Genomic DNA, 22,942 nt, shown 5'->3' with positions numbered 1-22,942 from the left:
AGCTGAAAATAATGATTATTAAAGATGTTCACCAAAGTCAGAAAAGCAATCTTTGAACAAACTGAGATTTAAAAAAAAAAAGCATTAAAGCTGTTAAAAAAAAAAAACAAAAAAAAACAACCAGAAATCATAGAACTGGAAAGTATAATAATTAAACTAAAAACAAAAAAATCAGTAGAAAACTTAAACCTTGGTCTAGATCAAGCAGAAGAAAGGATCGGCAAACTCAGAGAGGGCAATGGAATTAACCCAATCAGAGGAACTAAAAGAGATGAAAAAAGAAGGAAAGAAAGTAAAGATAGCTTAAGGAACTCCTAGTACATCATCAATCACTGACTATACATATTATAGGAGTTCCAGAAGGAGAAAACAGAGTAAAAAGGGTAGGAAGAGTATCTTAAGAAATAATAGGCAAAAAAAAAAAAAAAAAAGAAATAATAGGCAAAAACTTCCCTAACCTGGGGAAAGAAACAGACCTTCATCCATGAAGCCCCAAAAGTACCAAATAAGATGACTTCAAAGAGATTCATGCCAAGACACATTAAATCATCAAAAATTAAAGACAAACAGAGAATCCTAAAGTAGCAAGAGAAAAGCAATGTGTCACACACAAGAGAACTTCCTTAACACTATAAGTGGGTTTTTCAGCAGAAACCTTGCAAGCCAGAAGGGAGTGGGATGATATATTCAAAGTGCTGGAAGAAAGAAAAAAATACAACGACAACAACAAACTGCCAACCAAAAACCGCTCTATCCGACAAAGCTGACCTTCAGTACTGAAGGAGAGCTACGGAACTTACCAGGAAAACGAAGCTGAAGGAGATCATTACAATCAGACCAGCTTTATGATAGAGAATATGGAAAGGAATTTAAGGGGAAATTAAAAGATAGTAATTAATGACAGGGAAACTTACAAAAGTCACTGGTGTAGATAATTATATAGTCAAATTCAGAGTAATCTAATGTTGTAATGATGATACGTAAATCACAACTCAAGACAAAAGTATTAAAAATAACTATGACTAAAATAATTTTAATACATGCACAATATAGAAAGATGTAAATTGCATCATCAAAATCATAAAATGTTTGGGAGGGAGTGTCAAAATATATGCTTTCAAAGTTAAATTGTGAGCTCAAAATGCATTCTTATATGAATTGGATGGTTGATGTGTCACAGTAGCCACACACACACACACAAAAACCTACAGTAGATACATGGAATTTATAGAGAAAGGAATCAAAGCATACCACTGCAGAAAACTATCAAATCACAAAAGAAGAGAGCAAGAAAGGACAAAAGGAAAAAAGAAACTGCAAAATAACCAGAAAAATAATTAACAAGTGGCAACAGTCAGTTTATATTTATCAGCTATTAAATGTAAATAAACAAAATTCTCTAATCGAAAAGACAGAGTTCAAAAGCATCAATTCTTCGAGGCTCAGCTTTCTTTACAGTCCAACTCTCACATCCATACATGACTACTGGAAAATCATAGGTTTGACTAGATGGACCTTTACCTTGGCAAAGTAATGTCTCTGCTTTTTAAAAAGCTGTCTAGGTTGGTCATAACTTTTCTTCCAAGGAGTAAGCATCTTTTAATTTCATGGTTGCAGTCATCATCTACAGTGATTTTGGAGGCCCTCAAAATAAAGTCTGCCACTGTTTCCCCATCTATTTGCCATGAAGTGATGGGACCAGATGCCATGATCTTTGTTTTCTGAGTGTTGAGTTTTAAGCCAACTTTTTCACTCCCCTATTTCACTTTCATCAAGAGGCTCTTTAGTTCTTCTTACCTTTCTGCCATAGGTTGGTGTCATCTGCATGTCTGAGGTTATTGATATTTCTCCTGGCAATCTTGATTCCAGCTTGTGCTTCCTCCAGCCCAGCATTTCTCATGATGTACTCTGCATGTAAGTTAAATAAGCAGAGTGATAATATACAGCCTTGACATACTCTTTTCCCTATTTGGAACCAGTCTGTTGGCCCATATCCAGTTCTAACTGTTGCTTCTTGACCTACATAGAGATTTCTCAAGAGGCAGGTTAGGTGGTCTGGTATTCCTGTCTCTTGAAGAATTTTCTGCAGTTCTACATTTCAGTTTTAGGGACACACATAGATTGAAAGTAAAGGAGTGAAAAAAAAAGATATTCCATTCAAATGGAATGCAAAAGAAAGCAAGATGGATATATTCATTTCAGACGAAAATTGCTTTATGCCAAAAACAGTAACAAGACACAACACAATGATTATGGGTCAGACTTTATTTTTCGGGGCTCCAAAATCACTGCAGATGGTGATTGCAGCCATGAAATTAAAGGATGCTTACTCCTTGGAAGGAAAGTTATGACCAACCTAGATAGCATATTCAAAAGCAGAGACATTACTTTTCCAACAAAAGTCTGTCTAGTCAAGGCTATGGTTTTTCCAGTGGTCATGTATGGATGTGAGAGTTGGACTGTGAAGAAAGCTGAGCACCAAAGAATTGATGCTTTTGAACTGTGGTGTTGGAGAAGGCTATTGAGAGTCCCTTGGACTGCAAGGAGATCCAACCAGTCCATTCTAAAAGAGATCAATCCTGGGTGTTCTTTGGAAGGACTGATGCTAAAGCTGAAACTCCAGTACTTTGGCCACCTCATAAGAAGAATTGACTCATTGGAAAAGATCCTGATGCTGGGAGGGATTGGGGGCAGGAGGAGAAGGGGACAACAGAGGATGAGGTGGCTGGATGGCATCACCGACTCAATGGACATGAGTTTGGGTGAGCTCTGGGAGTTGGTGATGGACAGGGAGGCCTGGCATGCTGCGATTCATGGGGTCACAAAAAGTTGGACACAACTGAGCGACTGAACTGAACGGAACTGAATCAAGAGGATATAACAATTGAAAATATTTATGTTTCCAGCATTTGAGTACCTACATATCCAAACTAAATACTAAAAGGTCAAAGGAGATAGATAGACAATACAATCAAAGCAGAGGAACTCAACACTCTAGTTTCAACAATGGATAGATCATCTTCTCAAGAACGAATGAAACATTCTCCAGGAAAATTATGTGTTATGCCACAAAGCAAGTCTTAATTAAAAAGACTGAAACTATATCAAGCAGCTTTTCTTACAACCATAAAATGAGAATCTTTTAAAAAAGTCCAACTCATAGGAACAGAAAGTGGAAGGGTATTTGCCAGGCACTGGGGCATGCGGGAAATAGGGGGAGGTTAGTAAAAATGGTACAAACTTTCAGCTACAAGATGAATAAGTTCTGAGAATCAAATGCACAGAATGGCGACTGTAGTTTATAGTAATGTGTTAATAAACCAAAATTTGCTAAGAAAGCAGAACTTAAGCACTCTCACCCTCAAAACAGGTAAATATGAAAAGCGATGAATACACTAGTCAACCGGATGATGGAAATTCTTTTGCAGTGTATACATATGTCAAATCATCCTGCTGTCTACAATGAACAATCACATATTATCTGTCAGTTATACCTCAATAAAGTTGAAAAAATTATAGCCAAATTTGAAAACAAATACCTGTTTGCTGCTATTTTGTATCTCTAGGAAAAATGCACATGAAGAATTGATATTATCATTTAAATAAAGGGTGGACACTACTGGCATTTTTGCTATTCTATCACTATACTGGGATCAAGAGTTTTGAGATACACTTTTTTTGTATAATTTCCTCTATATGAGGTTTGGTGGTAAACATATTTTTGTTTTATTGTGCATAAATGAGGGGGAAAAAGCATATGGCATTGACACTGATTTCATGAAAGACTTGAAAGAATTTTATAGATTTATTTTATAGGTTTATCTTGAGTACGATTTGATGAGTTTGAAAATACAGTCCCTTTGTTCACCACCTCAAATGCCTCTGGAATTAGTATGGTCACATAAGTTCAAATAACATTTACCTCCTTTATAAAAACAGCTCCCTCGGAAAAGCAAATTTGAAACAGCCTCTGTGTTTGGTGTCTTTCAAAAGATGCCCCCAAAAGTGAACTGAGGCCTCAGTTTGTCCAAATTATTTTTCCACCAAAATGTGACATAATCATCGACGCATGAAAGAGTGTGTTTTTGCCCATGATTCCCACACACACTATGCCCCAGGGAGGGAGATGAAAAGGATGAGGGTGAGAAATCTCGGATCGGGTAGTTCCCTCTCTCCGAAAAGCTTCAAATCAAGAAAATGACATGTAGCTTCTTTTACAGTGGGATCAAAAGAAACCTACAGACAGCTGTGTTTTTGTGCACATGGATTTTTTTAAGCAAGTTTGTAGTTCGAATTTTTGGTCTCAAAGACCAGATGTTGGTGATAATAGAAACTTCCACGTGTACTTGGGAGGAAGAAAGAGAAAGGAGATGCTTTACCAATTGAAAGCATGTTTCTCTTTTCTTTCTTTTTTTAATCATAAACTGTAACTGTAAAATATCACACAACAAATAGTCATTTACAAACTTTAGGATCCACCAAAGTCTTGATTTCCAAAAACCCATAGAGTCACAGAAAAAAATGATAAGAAGATGCTAAGCATAATTAAATCAGGTGAGCACAATGGTCAGTGAACTTGGCTTTGGACTTGTGCCTAAAATATGACATACTTAAATCTTATGTGTTTTGTTTTGCTATTAATTTTTCTTTTTGCTAAGAAAGAGGGAAAAAGAATGGTAAAGATAAATAGAGTTCTTCCCATGTTTAGGGAATGGCATGAAGGAAGCTGCATGCTGCGTGCTAAGCTGCTTCAGCCATGTCCAACCCTGGGCAACCTATGGACTGTAGCCCACCAGGCTCCTCTGCCCATAGGATTCTTCAGGCAAGAATACTGAAGTGGGTTGCCGTGTCCTTCTCCAGGGAATCTTTCTGAACCAGGGATCAAACCTATGTCTCTTGAAGGAAACTGGGAAAAGCCAAAAAAAAGAAAGAAAGAAAGACAAAGAAAAACATGTATTTAAAGCAATAGAGTTGCAAAGGAGAAAATAAAATGGAAGCAGAGTCTGGAAGGTGTGTGTGTGTGGGTGGTTGGGATGTCAAACCCTGTAAGGGATCAAGGGTGATCAGAGCAACAGCTTTAATGGATAACCATGGATAGATTTCAAATGGAAACAAAAGAATATGTGTTTTCTAAAATCCTAAAAGTATTTTATTCCCTCTCTTAAGAATATTCAGTGTATCTTCACTTAATTTGATCAGCAGTATGTAACTCAGGGATCGAGAGGAAAGGTAAAAAGCATTCCCACAGACACGGTGATTTTGATTAGTATCAGGTCTGTAGATCTTCACTTTGCATCTCAGTTTTTTTTTCTTGTATACATATAAAAACATCTGTGAAAATATACCCTTCGTCAGGCTCAGAAATTGCCTTTTAAAATAATTTCAAATATTATATTTTCCTTGAAGGCCCTTACCCTGGATAGCTAGTCACCCAAAATGATATGCTTGTTTTACTTTAAAGCTAGAGGAAAAAGTATTACTCTTCAAGAAGTGCAAGACATTGGATTTCAAATGTCTCCAGCTTCATTAGGTTTGTTCCCCAAACCAGTTGCTGCAACTCTCCAAGTTTCAGTTTGGGTATTTGTTAATTCATTGGAAGTTTACTTTATACTCTAAGCAGGGTTTTATTGCAAAAAGTAAATTATATATGTGTGTGTGCTTAGTTGCTCAGTTGTGTCTGACTCTTTGCGATCGCATGGACTATAGCCCACCAGATTCCTCTGTCCATGGGATTCTCCAGGCCAAGAATACTGGAGTGGGCAGCCATTTCCCTCTCCAGGGGATCAGAATACTGGAGTGGGCAGCCATTTCCCTCTCCAGGGGATCTTCCCAATCCAGGGATTGAACTAGGGTCTCCTGCATTTCAGGCAGATTCTTTACTACTGAGCCACCAGGGAAGCCCATATCAATATCTATACCTGTATCTGTATCTATATACACACACATGAGAATATTCCTTGGAAGCAGAAATCATTGTTATATGAAACACTTTGCAATTAACAGGGAAAAAAGATCATTGGTATTTCAATGCCTTCTATGGTATTCAACACTAAGAATTGTGTTAAGTGATAGACAAACTGAAAGCTGGAATGACAATTACATAGATAGGCATGTAAGCAGATAGATAGATGATAGCTTGATATTGCCATTCACATAGATACATGCCATTTTATTCCCATTCATTAGGTTGTATTTTGTTGAGGACTGAGATTTAGGGAGACTCAAGCAACTTGCCCAGAGTGACACAGCCATAAAATAACCAACTCTTTGTCCCTAAAGACTACTGCCTTCCCTTAATAATATATGAGTCAGAGAGGACCTTCAAATACATATATTGATTATTTGCTATGACCCTGTGGCTCAAGTGGTTCTTCTGGTCTGGGTTGGGTCAACAGGCCCGTGGCTGGGATTCAGCTGGCATAGACAGGCACATTGGGTTAGCTGGACTAGCTGGACCCTCCCTCCATGTGGTTTCAAGTCAGTCTGAGCTTATTCACACGAAGGCAGAAAGAGTGGCACAGGGCAGTGGGAGAGGCCAGCCTCAGGACACAGGTGCTTTCCAAGGCTCGCTTGTGTCATGCTCACTAATGTCTTAATAACCAACTAAGTTATATGATCAAGCCCAAATACAAAGGCATAAAAACAGACTCCAGTTCTTGAGGGGAGAAGCAGCAATAGGATAAACATGTAAGAATAGAAGACTTTATGGTCATTTTTGGAGTCTATCAAACTATGACATATATTATATCATAGAAACCACATTTATTATTTGATTGTATATATGGATGTTGTATATTTATGTATTTCTACATGTGTGTTGCTTTTGGGGCTTAGGAGGCAATGAAAGGAAACAAGAAAGATGCTTCTAACATCTTGTCTTGACTTACATGAGAATAAGAAGACATTAAGGAAGCACAAGCTAATGTCTTGAACTTGGTGCTTGATATAGCCCTGCAAATTTGTGTGCATTTTTTGCCCATCTTTTGCCTCCCCCACACACTGTTTTAATTCTGAATTGTTTCTAATATTTAAAAATATGAATAGTGCATGGAAAAATATAGATTTCTGGCTTAATTTGTAATATTGAAAGATCTGACCACACCAGGCCACATGACTACAGTTTACTGAAGATAAGAAGTCTTTAAATGGGGTGGAAGCCACAGTTTACTAGTCTCTGCAAGCATTTTCTTGTACTTCCCTCTTCCTAGTGAGGCTGAAGGTTTAAAAAGAAGACATGAAAAGATGACTGGAGATTGTTTTTAAATGCAGTATATCCAGCCTCAGTGATCCTTGTTATTATTATCATCAACCAAAAGTCCCTTACCTCTGATTTAAGAAATATTTCTATATAGGTAGTAATTAACATCATTAACATGAATTTGGCATCATCAATTAATTAAAGTAAGGTGTTTTTTCTCTTGGGAATTCAGTAAATTGCATATAATAACACTTGTGTGTATCTGCCAGTGGGGTGAAAAAAAAAAAATCACTTCAGAGGCTAGAGATGAGAGCTTCAAATAAGTTCCATCTCTAACTGTCAAATCTGAGCAAATCACTTAACACCAAAGTATTTCCCTAACAGTTAAAAAAGAATAATAAAAGAGACTTTCATAACCTTCCAGGGATGCCTTTGGTCTTAAAAAAAATTAAGACAGATGGAATGCACATATTTCTGGGGGGGAAAGGGAGGGGAACTGGGAATCTTTAAAAGTGTGCCTCAGATTTTGCTAGGTTTAGTCATGCTACTTGGGTTTAGAAGCAGAATCAACACTAAAAAGAATCTTTACCAGTATCTTGGCTTGTCAAAACTGTACTAAGCAAAACACTCAGGCTTATCTGATTGCGCCTAGATTCAGGTGCACAGGTACCAAATTACCAGACAAGATCAAAGAGACTTTTTTCCATCTTTTTGAGGCAGAGTGCCATATTCTTGGCCAGACAGTTTCCCACCCCACCCCACTTTTCTTGGCTCTCTGTTTACTGTTTCAGTAGTATAGAAAGATGGCAACAGTCTAAGCCTAATGTGTATGAGCTCATCCCCTATGTCAATCACAGGGGGGAAAGGTATGCATATGAACATTTAAAGGATGTTTTTGAACAATGTCTTCTTTCCATTTGAAACAAGATTTAAAAAAGAATATGTTTCAGTTTATCTTTTTTAAAAATGAAATACATACAGATGGCTAACAAACACATGAAAAGATGCTCAACATCACTCATTATCAGAGAAATGCAAATCAAAACCACTATGAGGTACCATTTCACACCAGTAAGAATGGCTGCGATCCAAAAGTCTACAAATAAAAAATGCTGGAGAGGGTGTGGAGAAAAGGGAACCCTCTTACACTGTTGGTGGGAATGCAAACTAGTACAGCCACTATGGAGAACAGTGTGGAGATTCCTTAAAAAACTGGAAATAGAACTGCCTTATGATCCAGCAGTCCCACTGCTGGGCATACACACTGAGGAAACCAGAAGGGAAAGAGACACGTGTACCCCAATGTTCATCGCAGCACTGTTTATAATAGCCAGGACATGGAAGCAACCTAGATGTCCATCAGCAGATGAATGGATAAGAAAGCTGTGGTACATATACGCAATGGAGTATTACTCAGCCATTAAAAAGAATACATTTGAATCAGTTCTAATGAGGTGGATGAAACTGGAGCCTATTATACAGAGTGAAGTAAGCCAGAAGGAAAAACATCAATACAGTATACTAACACATATATATGGAATTTAGAAAGATGGTAACAATAACCCGGTGTACGAGACAGCAAAAGAGACACTGATGTATAGAACAGTCTTATGGACTCTGTGGGAGAAGGAGAGGGTGGGAAGATTTGGGAGAATGACATTGAAACATGTAAAATATCATGTAAGAAACGAGTTGCCAGTCCAGGTTCAATGCACGATACTGGATGCTTGGGGCTAGTGCACTGGGACGACCCAGAGGGATGGTATGGGGAGGGAGGAGGGAGGAGGGTTCAGGATGGGGAACACATGTATACCTGTGGCGGATTCATTTCGATATTTGGCAAAACTAATACAATTATGTAAAGTTTAAAAAATAAAATAAAATTTAAAAAAATGAAATACAGTTGATTTGCAATGTTATGTATCGAGCAAAATGATTCAGTTATAAATGTATATATATATTATTTTTCATATTGGACTAATATATGTTGAGCCCTAAAACTTGAATATCTTTATATGATGGCACTGTGGGCTCTTGGGTTCATCAGAGCATTCAGTGTTTAAATGGAGGTCAAAAATCAAACTTGGAAAGCAAGTAATTATTCTCTAAAGCTAAGTTTTAATCTGGTTTTGGTTTCATGAGGCTGTAGTGGATTAAAGATGGCCCCTCACTATTGCCTGGAAAATCCCATGGACAGAGGAGCCTGGTAGGCTACAGTCCATGGGGTCACAAAGAGTCGGACAGGACTGAGTGACTTCACTTACTTACTAATTTTTGCTACTTATTCTTTTTTATAATTGTTTACTTTTTGGCCACATCATGGGGCATGTGGGATCTTAGTTCCTCCAGTAGGGATCAAACCTGTGCCCTCTGCATTGGTAACACAGGAGTCTTAACCACTGGAAAACCTATTCTTTTAAAGAAAAATAGTAAGAATCAGCTGCTCAGTCATGTCCAACTTTTTGCAACCCCATGGACTGTAGCCCGCTAGGCTCCTCTGTCCAAGGAATTCTCCAGGCAAGAATACTGGAGTGGGTAGCCAGTTCCTTCTCCAGGGGATCTCCCAAATCCAGAGACTGAACCCAGGTCTCCTGCATTCCAGGCAGAGTTTTTACACTCTGAGCCACCAAGGAAGCACATTCTTTTAAAAGGTGAGGCCTATTCCTTTTCCCCTTGAATGTGGGCTGATATGATGGCTGGTTTTGACCGCTAGCTTTGACTAATAGAATGTAGTCTTGACTGTACAGAAGTCAAGCCATATATTGATAACTCTCAAGGCCAAGCCTGAAGCCATTTGAAGTGTTCACTCTCTTTCTTCCTGAACCAATCCTTTTTGGAAGAATGGCACCAGGCTGTGAAGAGCTTAAACCTCCACTTGTGTGAGAACAGCACAGCCTCATCCTAAATTCCCAGCCAGTCACCAGCACCATCAGCCAGGAGCAGGAAGGAAGCCATCTTGGACTTCCCAGCAGCCCTTGCACCCCAGCCAAGACCATGTGAAGCAGATGATGTGCAGAGTTGTACTCTGCCCACATTCCTGACCCCCAGCATCATGAGCAAATAAAATCATTGTTTTATGCCACTCAGTTCAGGAGTAGTTTGTTACACGGCGAGAGAAAACTTAAATACTCCTCAAAATGTTTTACTGGGTGGGGCTGGTGGGAAATTGGTTACAAGTGGCTTATTTTAATTTCTATGACTGTGATGATGATTAAGTTTTATGTTTTCTCCTGAAGGATAACCATAAAGTGGAGGATCTTCACATCCTCTGCACTAAAAGTAAGAATCTGACAGAGCTAGTCTAAGGAATTCTTGAGCTATGAAGAATATCTTTTATTTACTTAGTCTTTGAAAAAGCATTCTTTTGTTCTCATAGGCACTACTAGGTTTTGGAGAGAGCGTGTGGAGGGGGAAGGAGGGGTCAGTTTTCCCATTTGCAAAGTCATTTTCAATGGTCCTCTTGGGGTCCATTTGCAGGAACACTCCTGGGGCAAGCAGATCAGAAATGAGCAGTTCTGTTTCCCTCTATATTCTTCTGGCAGCAATTAATGAAACAAAGGGCCTCATTAGTATCTCCTGTCTGAAACGTGTAAGTCCACTAGGTGGGCAGGAGCTCTGCAAACTCATCCATTCTTTCCATGAAGCCAGTAAATGAATCACATCATTATCTTTGCTTTTGTATGAACATTTCAACTGAGAATAAAACACACAGGGGTGCAGGCAGACATTCAGGATGTAACTTTTTTTTTTTTCCCAAAGCATAGTATTTCCAGCCTACGTTAAGGCATCTGTGTTCACCAACTCAAAGCAGAATTTGGCAGTGAACACAAATACATTCACATAAGCAGACGAAGCCACAAGCAGGAACAGGCTGATTTCAAAGCAGGCTTTTCAATTAATGGGTGTATCTGGCATAATGTTGACATCTACATTGTAGTGAGAACTGTGGCTTTGAAATTACTTAGCTTCCTTACTGTTGTAAACCATCTTTGTGAAACCCTCAGAGTGATGATGCTTTTAAAGTAGGCTTCAGGTATGAACCAAGCCTTGTAAATAATAGAAAGTAAAATTATTTTATAAACCAGAAGGCTGAGGCATAAACCAACACTGACAAAATGAGTTGGGGCTCACTGCTGGGACAAACTTGGAATGCTTAAACAACTCAGATGCTTCTGTTCTATCTACTAGATCTCAAACTGCACTTCAATCCATCACTGCCCTCTCAAAGTTGTAAAATTATTGGTTGATGCCTATAAATAACTTTCTTATTATTTTCTCCTTTTAAAAAGTAATGAGCCATTATACCCTCTCCACCCTGGGGGCTGGAATTCTCCAACTTTCATCATCATCAAAACTGGAGTTAAAATCAAAGAGTATAATTAGTTTTGAGTAATGCTTTAATTATACAGTAAAACATGACATCCAACAAGAGAAAAAAAAAGCTCAATTTAGTTTTGACTTTTTAATGTTTTTAATTTGTTATTAAGAAATTAAATAAAAAATTGCATTCAAATCCATGGTGCCATTTAATTGTATAGCTTAGAAATGCTTTAGTTTAAGAGTTTATAACCACATAACTTTTTTGAGTGTTTACTAACACCAGTTGCTTTATGTGCTTTATCCTCCCTCATTGATTCCTAATAAGAAACCTCTTATTTAGAAATTTTATTTGTCTTTTTCTTATAGTTGAGGAAACTGAAGCTTAGCAAGTTCAACTAGCTTAGCTGAGTTACTGTCAGTATAGGACAGAGGGGGGATTTGAACTTAGACCTCAGTGACTCCAGGCTTGTGGTCTTAAACTTCTTATTTACTTCCTTCCCATCAAAAATTTCATGGACAGAGGAGCCTGGCAGGCTACAGTCCATGCGCTCATAAATAGACTCAACTGAACACTCATATACACACATACCATCAATGGTACCACTTGCCTTTCCCTAACTCTGAAAATGAAAGCATCATTATTTTTCATCTAAACTGCATTTTTTTTTTAAGGATCACTGATTGCTTAGGAATGAAAGTCAAAGATATCTGATTGTGAGTGATTCTGCAGAGAAATTCTAAATTCAGTGGGATCCTGAGTACTTTGGAGACATTAGACTTTGGAAGTACAACTTCAATAGCTATTGCAGCAACAGAGTGACTGTATGTGAGCACAGATGCATTTTCTGTGTCATTTCATGAGTTCATATGGAAATACCATGTGAGGAAAGATTTGAATCCTGCTGCTTGAATTCCCACGGATACTCTCTCCAGGTCTTATTGTGATGGAAGGTAAGACATCCTTCCTAAAGCTGCCATGCAGCTCTGTGAAGGTCCAGGCCTTCTTATCCCCAAGGCTAAGAACCACTTCATTTTTCATTCTAATCCCAAAGAAAGGCAATGCCAAAGAATGCTCAAACTACTGCACAATTGCACTCATCTCACACGCTAGTAAAGTAATGCTCAAAACTCTCCACGCCAGGCTTCAGCAATATGTGAACAGTGAACTTCCAGATGTTCAAGCTGGTTTTAGAAAAGGCAGAGGAACCAGAGATCAAATTGCCAACATCTGCTGGATCATGGAAAAAGCAAGAGAGTTCCAGAAAAACATATATTTCTGCTTTATTGACTATGCCAAAGCCTTTGACTGTGTGGATCACAATAAACTGTGGAAAATTCTGAAAGAGATGGGAATACCAGACCACCTGACCTGCCTCTTGAGAAACCTGTATGCAGGTCAGGAAGCAACAGTTAGAACTGGACATGGAGCAACAAACTGGTTCCAAATAGGAAAAGGAGTATGTCAAGGCTGTATATTGTCACCCTGCTTATTTAACTTATATGCAGAGTACATCATGAGAAACGCTGGACTGGAGAAGCACAAGCTGGAATCAAGATTGCTGGAAGAAATATCAATAACCTCAGATATGCAGATGACACCACCATTATGGCAGAAAGTGAAGAGGAACTAAAAAGCCTCTTGATGAAAGTGAAAGAGGAGTGAAAAAGTTGGCTTAAAACTCAACATTCAGAAAACTAAGACCATAGCATCTGGTCCCATCTCTTCATGGCAGGTCGATGGGGAAACAATGGAAACAGTGGCTGACTTTTATTTTTCTGGGCTCCAAAATCACTGCAGATAGTGATTGCAGCCGTGAAATTAAAAGACGCTTACACCTTGGAAGGAATGTTATGACCAACCCAGACAGCATATTAAAAAGCAGAGATATTACTTTGTTAACAAAGGTCTGTCTAGTCAAGGCTATGGTTTTTCCAGTGGTCATGTGTAGATGTGAGAGTTGGACTATAAAGAAAGCTGAGCACCAAAGAATTGATGCTATTGAACTGTGGTGTTGGAGAAGAACTGAGAGCTCCTTGTACTGCAAGGAGATCCAGCCAGTCCACCATAAAGGAGATCAGTCCTGGGTGTTCATTGGAAGGACTGATGTTGAAGCTGAAACTCCAATACTTTGGCCAACTGATGCAAAAAGCTGACTCATTGGAAAAGAGCGTGATGCTGGGAAAGATTGAGAGCATGAAGAGAAGGGGATGACAGAGGATGAGATGGCTGGATGGCATCACCGACTCGATGGACATGAGTTTGAGTGAACTCCAGGAGTTGGTGATGGACAGGGAGGCCTGGTGTGCTGTGGTCCATGGGGTTGCAAAGAGTTGGACACGACTGAGCGACTGAACTGAACTGAAGAACCACTTCTGTCTTTGACATCATTATTATTTTAGCCTTGGATATTTTCATAATGATGGAACTAATGTGGGGAAAATTCATCTGGGCATGTCAGGAATCCTGGCATCTTTAGGAAGAAAAGAAAAGGGCAGCTTTCTGAAATCTGACCGGCCTGGTGAGGTGTGTGTGTGTGTGTGTTTGTGAGTGTGTGCGTGCGTGTGTGTCTCAAGTGGAACGCTTGTCCTTGTTTGTCCCCTTAATTGCGTCTCATCAGCAACGTGAGCTGTTGTTCATTAGCCTCTTCTTATTGTCATTGCCTGAAAGTAGAGCATCCAGCTGGCAATTTCTAGCACTTGCTGTTTATAACCAAAGTTACATTGCTCTTTATGAGAGACAAAGAGAAATAAAAAAAGATGACATGTGGGAAACGAGTAACTGAAAAGAAAGGATATTCATTTTGGTAAGAGACAATAGCCCAGTTCTTAATGAGTAGTCAAAGTAAAAAGGTCTTTAGTTGCAAGTGTGTAAGGAGACATTTGTTTCCCTGTGCTGCACATCCATGCGATTTTAGTGTATTTTGTTCCTCATCCTTAATCTCAAGTTAAGAGGCCCTGACATAACTCTATTTTATCTAACCATCATCCAAACGCAGAATTTGTCCGATTTGCACTGCCATCCTCACCCTTAAACACAGACGTGAACTCATGTCAGTAAGTATCATCCCTTAGTCGGTGGTTTATTGGAGACGGTCTGCAGCTGTAGGACTTGCTCTGTATATTCCCCAGGGCTATGTCTGCCTTGGCCTTGCATGAAATTCAGTTCTACAACTGTTGACATGCATTGTTGCTCAGTGCTTGAGGTACTGGTTTAATTACTCAAGGTCCAAAATACTGACCTTCATACTATTAACTCATGAAATGAAGGGAAGGAAAAGCAAAGTTGGCACACAGTAGGAATTCCAAAAGTACACGTAGACAGTGGTTGGATTTGTAAATGAGCAAATGGGAGACTGTTCCCATTCTCCTCTGGCACAGGGCAAGGATAAAATTCATAATGGACAGCAGTGGGTACAGTTGCAAACTAGTTCTGGAAGAACTGAGAGCCCGATGGACAGAGGCGCAGAGGATGAAAGAGACAGAGCACAGCAGGGTTACCGTGGGTCCCTTGTGATTAGACCAGCTGCCTCCTTCTATTCCAGAAGAGTGTAGACTACCTCTAATAATAATCTTTTAAGTGATAACTCACGTAGGTGTCTGTGAAATAATAAGCAGAACTTCTCTGTTCAAAGTTTTACTAACTTTTACAGGTAGTACAAGGGACTTCCTTGGCAGTCTAGTAGTTAAGACTTAACCTTCCAGTGTAGAAGATGTGGGTTCAATCCCTGGTTAGGAAGCCTCATGGCCAAAAACCCAAAAAACGTAAAACAGAAGCAATTTTGTAGCAAATTAAATAAGGACTTTAAAAATGGTCCACAGCGGAAAAAAAAAAAATAATAATAAAGATTAAAAAAAGGTAGTAAAAAAGTAAGTAGCTCCAGTGCTTGAATACTTAAAAGTTGCCACCTTGTCATGGATTATAAAACCTTTTTTTTTATAGTTTTACTGAGTCCAATAAACTCATATATATATATATATATATATATATATTTATTTATTTATTTATCAGCTGACTCTCAAATAAAACAGTGAGATAAGCTGGACAAACATATATATCCTGTAATACGGATGAGGAAAGTAGGGGTCAAGAACTTTGGAAATAATAGGTTGCAGTAACAGGGAAAATATGAGTTGTAGCCTACTACAGATTAGTAGGATAACAAGTGACGGAGAATAAATTAGCCCTTGGATAATTAGCCCTGATGAGACTTTAAACACAAGAGATTTTCACAATTGAGTGTTGAGAGCCACACAATAAAATAAAATAAATGATGAAAAGTTGGATCTCAACTTCAAAGTGTTCCTTCCAAAGAGTTCATTAATTAGTTGAGAATGAAACAAAATACAAATGTTTATCCCACTTAAAACGTTTTCCAGACTGTCCTCAACTCAAAGCCTTTAATGGTTTCCTACTCAAGTCAAAGTCACTGTTTTACAAATCGGCTGCTTCTTACCCTTCTGACTTCCTGTTCTGTTACTCTCTATTTTTATGCGTGCTGTGATGGTTTCTTTCATATGTCAAGACTGGGCTTGGGATACCCAAGTAGCTGGAAAACATATTTCTGAGGACCTTGGTAGAGGTGTTTTTCGCGTTGATTCCATAGACTGAGCAAAGAAGATCCCCACTCACCAGTGTGGGTGGACATCTTCAGTCTGTTGAGAGCCCCAGTATAACAAAAGAGAGAAGAAAGGGCGAATTTTCTCTTATTTTCCATTCACGAACTGAAAAATCCGTCTTTTCTTGCCCTTGGACGCTGATGGTTCCAGGCCTTTTATCCTGGGGCTTACTCTAGTGATCCTCTGGTTCTCTGGTCTTTGGACTGAGACGCCCACCCCTGCAGCCATCACCGAGCAGCGAGCTGCGCTCCCGGTGCTCTGCAGCAGCTTCCCACTAGCTATCTATTCTGCACATGGTGGTCATATGTCAGTGCTCCTCTCTCCATCTGTGCAGCCTCTCCTTTCCCTCTTGTGTCCACAAGTCCATTTTTATGTCTGCGTCTCTATTCCTGCAGTGGCTACTCAGAGTAGCCAGGGCTGGAGTAGGATGCAGATCATTCTTTTGGTCCGATCAGTTAAGAGATCATACAATTCCATAAGGAGAAGAACCCAGAGACTTTGGTCCATTGAAGGCTATTTCTTTCTTCTTTTATGTATGTCCATGAATGGATGATATAAAATGTGTGTATAACTCTCACTCTAGAGTTTCACTTCTGTCTTATTTGATGAATCACTCTGGTAGCTTACTGATAAGAAAAATTATTCTAAAGAGATATTAGTGTATTTTGTGGGTATATTTTATTTTTTAATACTTTCCCATCCTAACAACGTAGTCCAACCCAAAATGAATTGGTCAGCAACCAATGAACTTGAGGAAGACCCTCAGAACTCACATGAGAGAATGACACCAGCTGACACTGATTTTGGTCTTGTGACAACTTATCAGGTAAATTGTGTCCCTATCGAATTCACATATTAAAGCTCTGAAGTGAAGTGAAGTGAAGATACTCAGTTGTGTCCAACTCTTTGTGATTCAATGGACTGAAGCCTGCCAGGCTCCTCCATCCATGGGATTTTCCAGGCAAGAGTACTGGAGTGGGGTGCCATTTCCTTCTCCAGAGGATCTTCCCAACCCAGGGATCAAACCCACGTCTCCCACATTGTAGGCAGATGCTTTACCATCTGAGCCACCAGGGAAATCCCAATTATAGCTCTAACCCCCAGTATTTCAGAATGTGGCTGTATTTGGACATAGGATCTTTTAAGGTGTAGTAAAGCAAATGAGGCTGCTAGCATGAACACTAATCTGGTGTGACAAGAGTCATAAGAATAGGAAATTTGGATACAGTCAGAGACACCCTGCTGGCTCAGGTGGTAAATAATCCGCCTGCAGTGCTGGAGACTCAGGCTTCACCCCTGGGTCAGGAAGATCCCCTGGAGAAGGGAATGGCAACCCACTCCAGGAGTCTTGTCTAGAGAAGTCCATGGACAGAGGAGCCTGGCCGGTTACAGACCAAGGTGTCGCAAAGAATCGGACACAACTGAGCAACTAACACTTCTACTTTCACACTTGAGACACCAGGGAAGTGCATGACAAGAAATAAAACTATTTGCAGACACAGAGAAGGCAAGAACCCAGTTGAGCCCTGGGTTAGGAAATACAGAAACTAAGAGATAATTAATGGATTTTGTTTAAAGTCACTAAGTTTGTGGTAATTTGTTCTGCAGCAATAGAGAATTAATGCAACATATAATTACATCTGTGTCCTCTTGGGGCTTACAATTAAGCAAAGTATGGTAACTAAACAGACAACAGACACAAATACAAATCAGTAAATATGTAGTCATTTCTCCGTCAGTAAAATGAGACAGACATTGATTTAAGTGTCTGTATTTTTTCAGTTTTACATTCTTACCCTGGCTGCTTTGTTATAATGGTTGCTTTGTCAGGTATTATTCGATTTATTAGTCAAGATTCTCTCAATGTTTGTTCTGTGTATCAGGACAGAAATATGCATAATACCTACAATGTTGACCCACAGGAATTTCAGGGTATTGCATTTCTTTTGAATTACTGTGAAAATGTAAAAGTTACACTCAGTAGAACTTGTATATATATAAATACATGTGTATGTGAAAATTGCTTCAGTCATGTTAGACACTTTGCAACCCCGTAGACTGTATAGCCCACCAGGCTTCTCTGTCCATGAGATTCTGCAGGCAAGAATACTGGAGCAGGTTGCTATGCCCTCCTCCAGGGGATCTTCCCCACGCAGGAATTAAACTCGCATCTCTTACATCTCCTGCATTGGGAGGCAAGTTCCTTATGACTAGTGCCACCTGAGAAGCCCATTGTGTGTAATAGTGGATAATCTTTGTTTAAGTATATGGAGTCATTTGATAAAGCTAAATATGCAATTTTGTAACTACACTGGATCATAGAAAAATGTTTGTAACTGTTATTCCTTACCTCAAAAAAATCTTTGAGAGGACCAGCATTTTTTTGAAGGCTGTGTCAGCCCTGAGTAAACCACTCTATTTACTTGTTCTTGTTTTGACTCAGAGGAAGCTGAGAACAAAAGCTAATATATATTAGACACTGTATCACTAATGCCCCCACTTCTCAGATGAGGAAACTGAGTCTTAAGAGAATTTAAGTCAAGTCTCACTGCTGATAGGTGGTCATTCATGAGTTGTGTCCAATTCTAAAGGGCATGATCTGACTGAAAAAGAAAAAATTGAAAACTGTAGATAACTGTGTCTGATGCTGGAAAACTACCAGAATCTAAAAAGACACCGACGCCTAGAGGTTTACAAGTCATCCGGGGTTTGACACTGAGAAAAGCATGCATCTGAAACAGTTGATGAATTGCTCCAAATTTGACTTGATAACCTGCTTTTTGAAAGCCAAACTAAAGAGACCCTATCTGCTAAAGGCCAATGGCCATCTGCCTCTGAGGAGCAAATTTAGTGTATTCAGAACCAAGACTATACCACTTGACTCAGCTCAGGTCTTCAAAATCGTCATGTGAGCTGTCATCCCAGTATCCTGGAGGCTCTGGTGGTCAGACAGCCACTGTAAAATGGAAAGGATGCCACCCATGGGAGTGATCAGACCAAATGTTCTGTGTGCACAGAGATCCTTCTTCTTGGAGTGCTTTTGCCAAATTATCTCTTTTGTTTGAAAAAGGTAACACAGAAACTGTTCTACAGGATTCATTTTCCCTTAAAACTTATGAAGTTTTACCAACCAGAGGTGTTTGAAGGAAAGGTCATCCTGTGAAAGGAATAATTGTTCCCTTGGAAGATTTTTTTTTCCCCAAAAAAATTCTTTATTGTAGAAAAAGCTCATTGAGCACTAGTTTCTCTCCAAAGAAATTAAGCTTCTATAGCCTATGAATTCAAATGCAGTACAGGAGACTGAGACATTTTAAGATCCATTAGGTTATCAAGCCTGTTCTTCTGTAGCCTACTTTAAATTCTCTCTGCAAGGTGATTAAAAGTAACATTTAATAACAGGTCAGTTGACAAGTAATTATTTAGCACCCACAGGGTGTAGAGTTCTATTCAAAATGCTCAGATTTAAATTTTTAATGTTACATAACGGGAAGGGAGACAATAATATCTTTTTCTCTGAGCATGGGAACAATATTCAGTCCTACTTTCTCCCATATTTTGGGAAGATAGGCTGTCAAAAATCATGCAAAAAGTTAATAAGAAGTTACTTTTTGCAGTGTTCTCTTCTTTGTAAAATTTTTTGCATTTTGTTGTAGAATCAAAACACTCCTTTTATGGAGTAACAAATAACCTTATGTTCCTATATTTCAAATGAAGAAACTGAGGCCCAGAATGATAACTTATAAATATACATTTCCTGGACAGAAATCTTCCATCCACCATACTCTACTTATATATCTTAATCTAGTTCGTTGTTACTGAAACTTCAGCATGCTGAAGTTCATAATATAAGATTAGCTCTGCTCTATTCTAAGCTCCTTCAGTTTTCTGTATTTTCCAAGTAGTGATCTTTGTAGGTAAAATCTGGGCTTATGTAACCAAGCCCAGTATAAAGGATCAGAAGTCCAGGACAGAGGTCATTTTTAGTGTTTGCTTATTATTACTTCTCAGTGTCTGGCATAGAACTTGAAACACTGTAAGAGTTTAATAAATATGATTTGAATGTTAAAAACATTTCTTGACTCTGTGATTTTCTAATAAATGTGTGCTGTCTTGCCAATCTCGTGATGCTCAGCACACTAAAGATGCTCAATAAACCTGTGTTCAAATATTGAATTGATGTTCAATGCATTTCCCACATATAACACTCTAGCAGCCCCAGCAGGAAAGGACATATGGCACATTTATTTGTGATAAATGTTCACTATGGCTGTTATTTCCTTGTTGTTTATTTACTTATATTAGTTTGAATCATGCGAAGTATCTTTGTTGCAGACGAAAACTATTATTAGTAAATGCAGTCAATTTCACATAGTTCATCAGCTTAACGCTTTCCACCACAAACTTAATTTACCTGTTATGGTATATTTGACAATAAAATATTTGTGAAAACTCTAGGACTGCAAAGTGAAAATCTAGGGATGAGGAGGGGAACTCTAATGGAGCAATAGATTCTGTTATTATATTGCCTTTAAAAGAGATCACTCTTAGCACTGTTAAATTTAGCTCTGAACTTGCTTACAATAAGACAAAAAAGAAAAGCATGATAGATTCAGGCTAACTTTGGTAACCAAGTTTAAATGCTTGCAATTCACACCCTATAAAATGTCGTGATGCTTAAGTTCTACACCCATAGATTTTCTTTTTCCATTGAGTTTTCTCCCGAAAGTCAGGACTTCAGTTCTACTCGTAAACAAAATATTGAAGTAATTGTCTAGATCCATTACTATTATTGAAACTGTTTTATTGAGAAATAGATGAGCTGATTTAGCCTCACTGTCCATATGTGTGACTTGCATCAGGTAACTCTGAAATTCTGTTTGACTCATAGGCTTCCTGCGTAGCGCATGCCCACAATGCGGGAGACCTGGGTTCAATTTCTGGGTCAGGAAGTTCCCCTGGAGAAGGAAATGGCAACCCACTCCAGTATTCTTGCCTGGAGAATCCCATGGACAGAGGAGCCTGACAGGCTACGGTTCATGGGATCACAAGAGCTGGACACGACCTAGTGCTCTTTCTTTCTTTCATGGTCTTGACTCAAATATTTTGCATAACTAGAAAAGGCCCCTTAGGCTTCATGGCCCTAGGATCCTGAGCTACATTTTGACTTGCTTCTCTCAGTATTCCCACAACCTTTGTTACACCTTCTAACAGTTAAACTGGTTTGTTTCTCTGAAGATTTTAACCCTCTAATTCCAACATGCTGTCGAGATTCAGTTTATTTCTACAATAAGATGCTAAAAGAATTGGGGTACTGTCTAATTTTTAGATTTTCTAAAACAAAATTCAAAGTTTGCCTTGACATGGTCAAACATAAAGGAATCTCAAGAAAAAAAAGGCAAAAACAGCAAAGTCGGACTATATTCGCTTAAACAGTAGTTTTCCAAAATCATGTCCACTCAAAAAATTGTGAATGTGATCTTATTTGGAGACACTTTTTTGTTGATATAATCAAATGAGGATGAAGTCATACTGGATTAGGGTGGGCCTTAATGCAATGACGGCCATCCTTATAAAAAGAGGGACGTTTAGACACAGATCACAGAGAGGAAGGACAGCCGTGAGAAGCCCAAGGCAGAGACTAGAGTCAGACTTCCATAAACTGAGGAACATCAAGGATTGCCATGGCCACCACAAGCAGGAAGAGAACAGGAAGGAGTCTGTCTACCCTAGAGATGCGAGAGGGAGCCATGCCTGACTGACACATGGGTTTCAGATTTCTGGCCTCCAGAAATGGGAAAGAATAAACTTTTTCATTTTTAGCCACCCAGTTTGTGATAATTTGTTACAACAGCTTTAGGAAACTAATCCAAAGATAGAAATAAAAATTGTGCTTTCTTTCCTTTCCATGCATGAGATGTCAAGGTGAAAAAACCATTCTCAAGAATTCCAGGCGTTCTGTCTCCATCCATGAGAAGAATCACTAAAATTCGGAAGGTGACAAACTTGCAAAATTTTTGAACTTGAGTTTAAAAGGTAGGTCATAGACATTGTTTCTTGGATAGTAAGATCTTAAAATTGTGTAGCACTTTCTACTAATTTGACCCTCAAGGAGCCCTTCCATGCAGATAAGGAAGCTAATCAAACTCTCAAGTGGAAGAAGAAGAAGAAGCCTAGATTCAGGAGGATTAAATGATTTGCTTGAGTTGCTCAACAAATCAATAAAAAAGCCTAAACGGTAACTTAGATGTCCCCCTTCAAGTCTTTATTTTTTATGATTCAGCCATGAAGCTCCCAAATAGGTGTGACTAGTTTACTATTTTCTGACGTGACATTTGACCTTCTGCTTAACACTTGGGAGCAGCAACCTTGCAGGTTGGGTTGTTTAACCAGGGAGACAGGAATTCCTGGGTCTATGGAAAGAAGGGGAGATTCAACAGTCTGAAGTAACATATATCGAGTGTATGTGATAAAATACACTTGAGAGCACTGGAAAATGCATGTGCTCTGGGAATTAGATCCCTATGACAGGCAAAGGGCATTGGAGAAGATGAGAATTTAAAAGAAATGAAAGCATAGAGTCTGCAAGTTGCTGAAAGTGCTCTAGGGAATATGATTTATGGCCAGAAACATAAAAGGCCCATGACCAACAACAGAATACAAAGCAGTGGTTCCCAACTGCCAGGCCACAGAAAAGTGCCAGCCTAAATGGCAGAGACTCCTCTGAGGAGTTTATTAAAGACAGTGAGACCAGAACTCCTGTTCAGGGAATTCTTCAGCCCCTTGGGAGATTCCGATGCCCAAGTAAGT

At 39.0% G+C, this 22,942-nt stretch overlaps 1 long non-coding RNA gene across 1 annotated transcript in view; it reads left to right on the top strand.

The window, feature by feature from the left end:
• The first annotated feature begins 22,032 nt into the window (after window positions 1-22,032).
• LOC147363891 (uncharacterized) overlaps window positions 22,033-22,942 on the top strand; it is a 36,062-nt gene continuing 35,152 nt past the window's right edge. Inside the window, exon 1 of the long non-coding RNA XR_015133589.1 lies at window positions 22,033-22,168. This is a non-coding gene — a long non-coding RNA (uncharacterized LOC147363891). The remainder of the gene's footprint in view (window positions 22,169-22,942) is intronic.

This window comes from Bos grunniens, chromosome 10 (assembly GCF_055505025.1).
Source record: "Bos grunniens cultivar Pamir isolate PY7600 chromosome 10, Bosgru_T2T1.0, whole genome shotgun sequence".
In the NCBI taxonomy this organism is placed as follows: Eukaryota; Metazoa; Chordata; class Mammalia; order Artiodactyla; family Bovidae; genus Bos; species Bos grunniens.
This window is presented reverse-complemented; position numbering and strand designations above follow the sequence as displayed.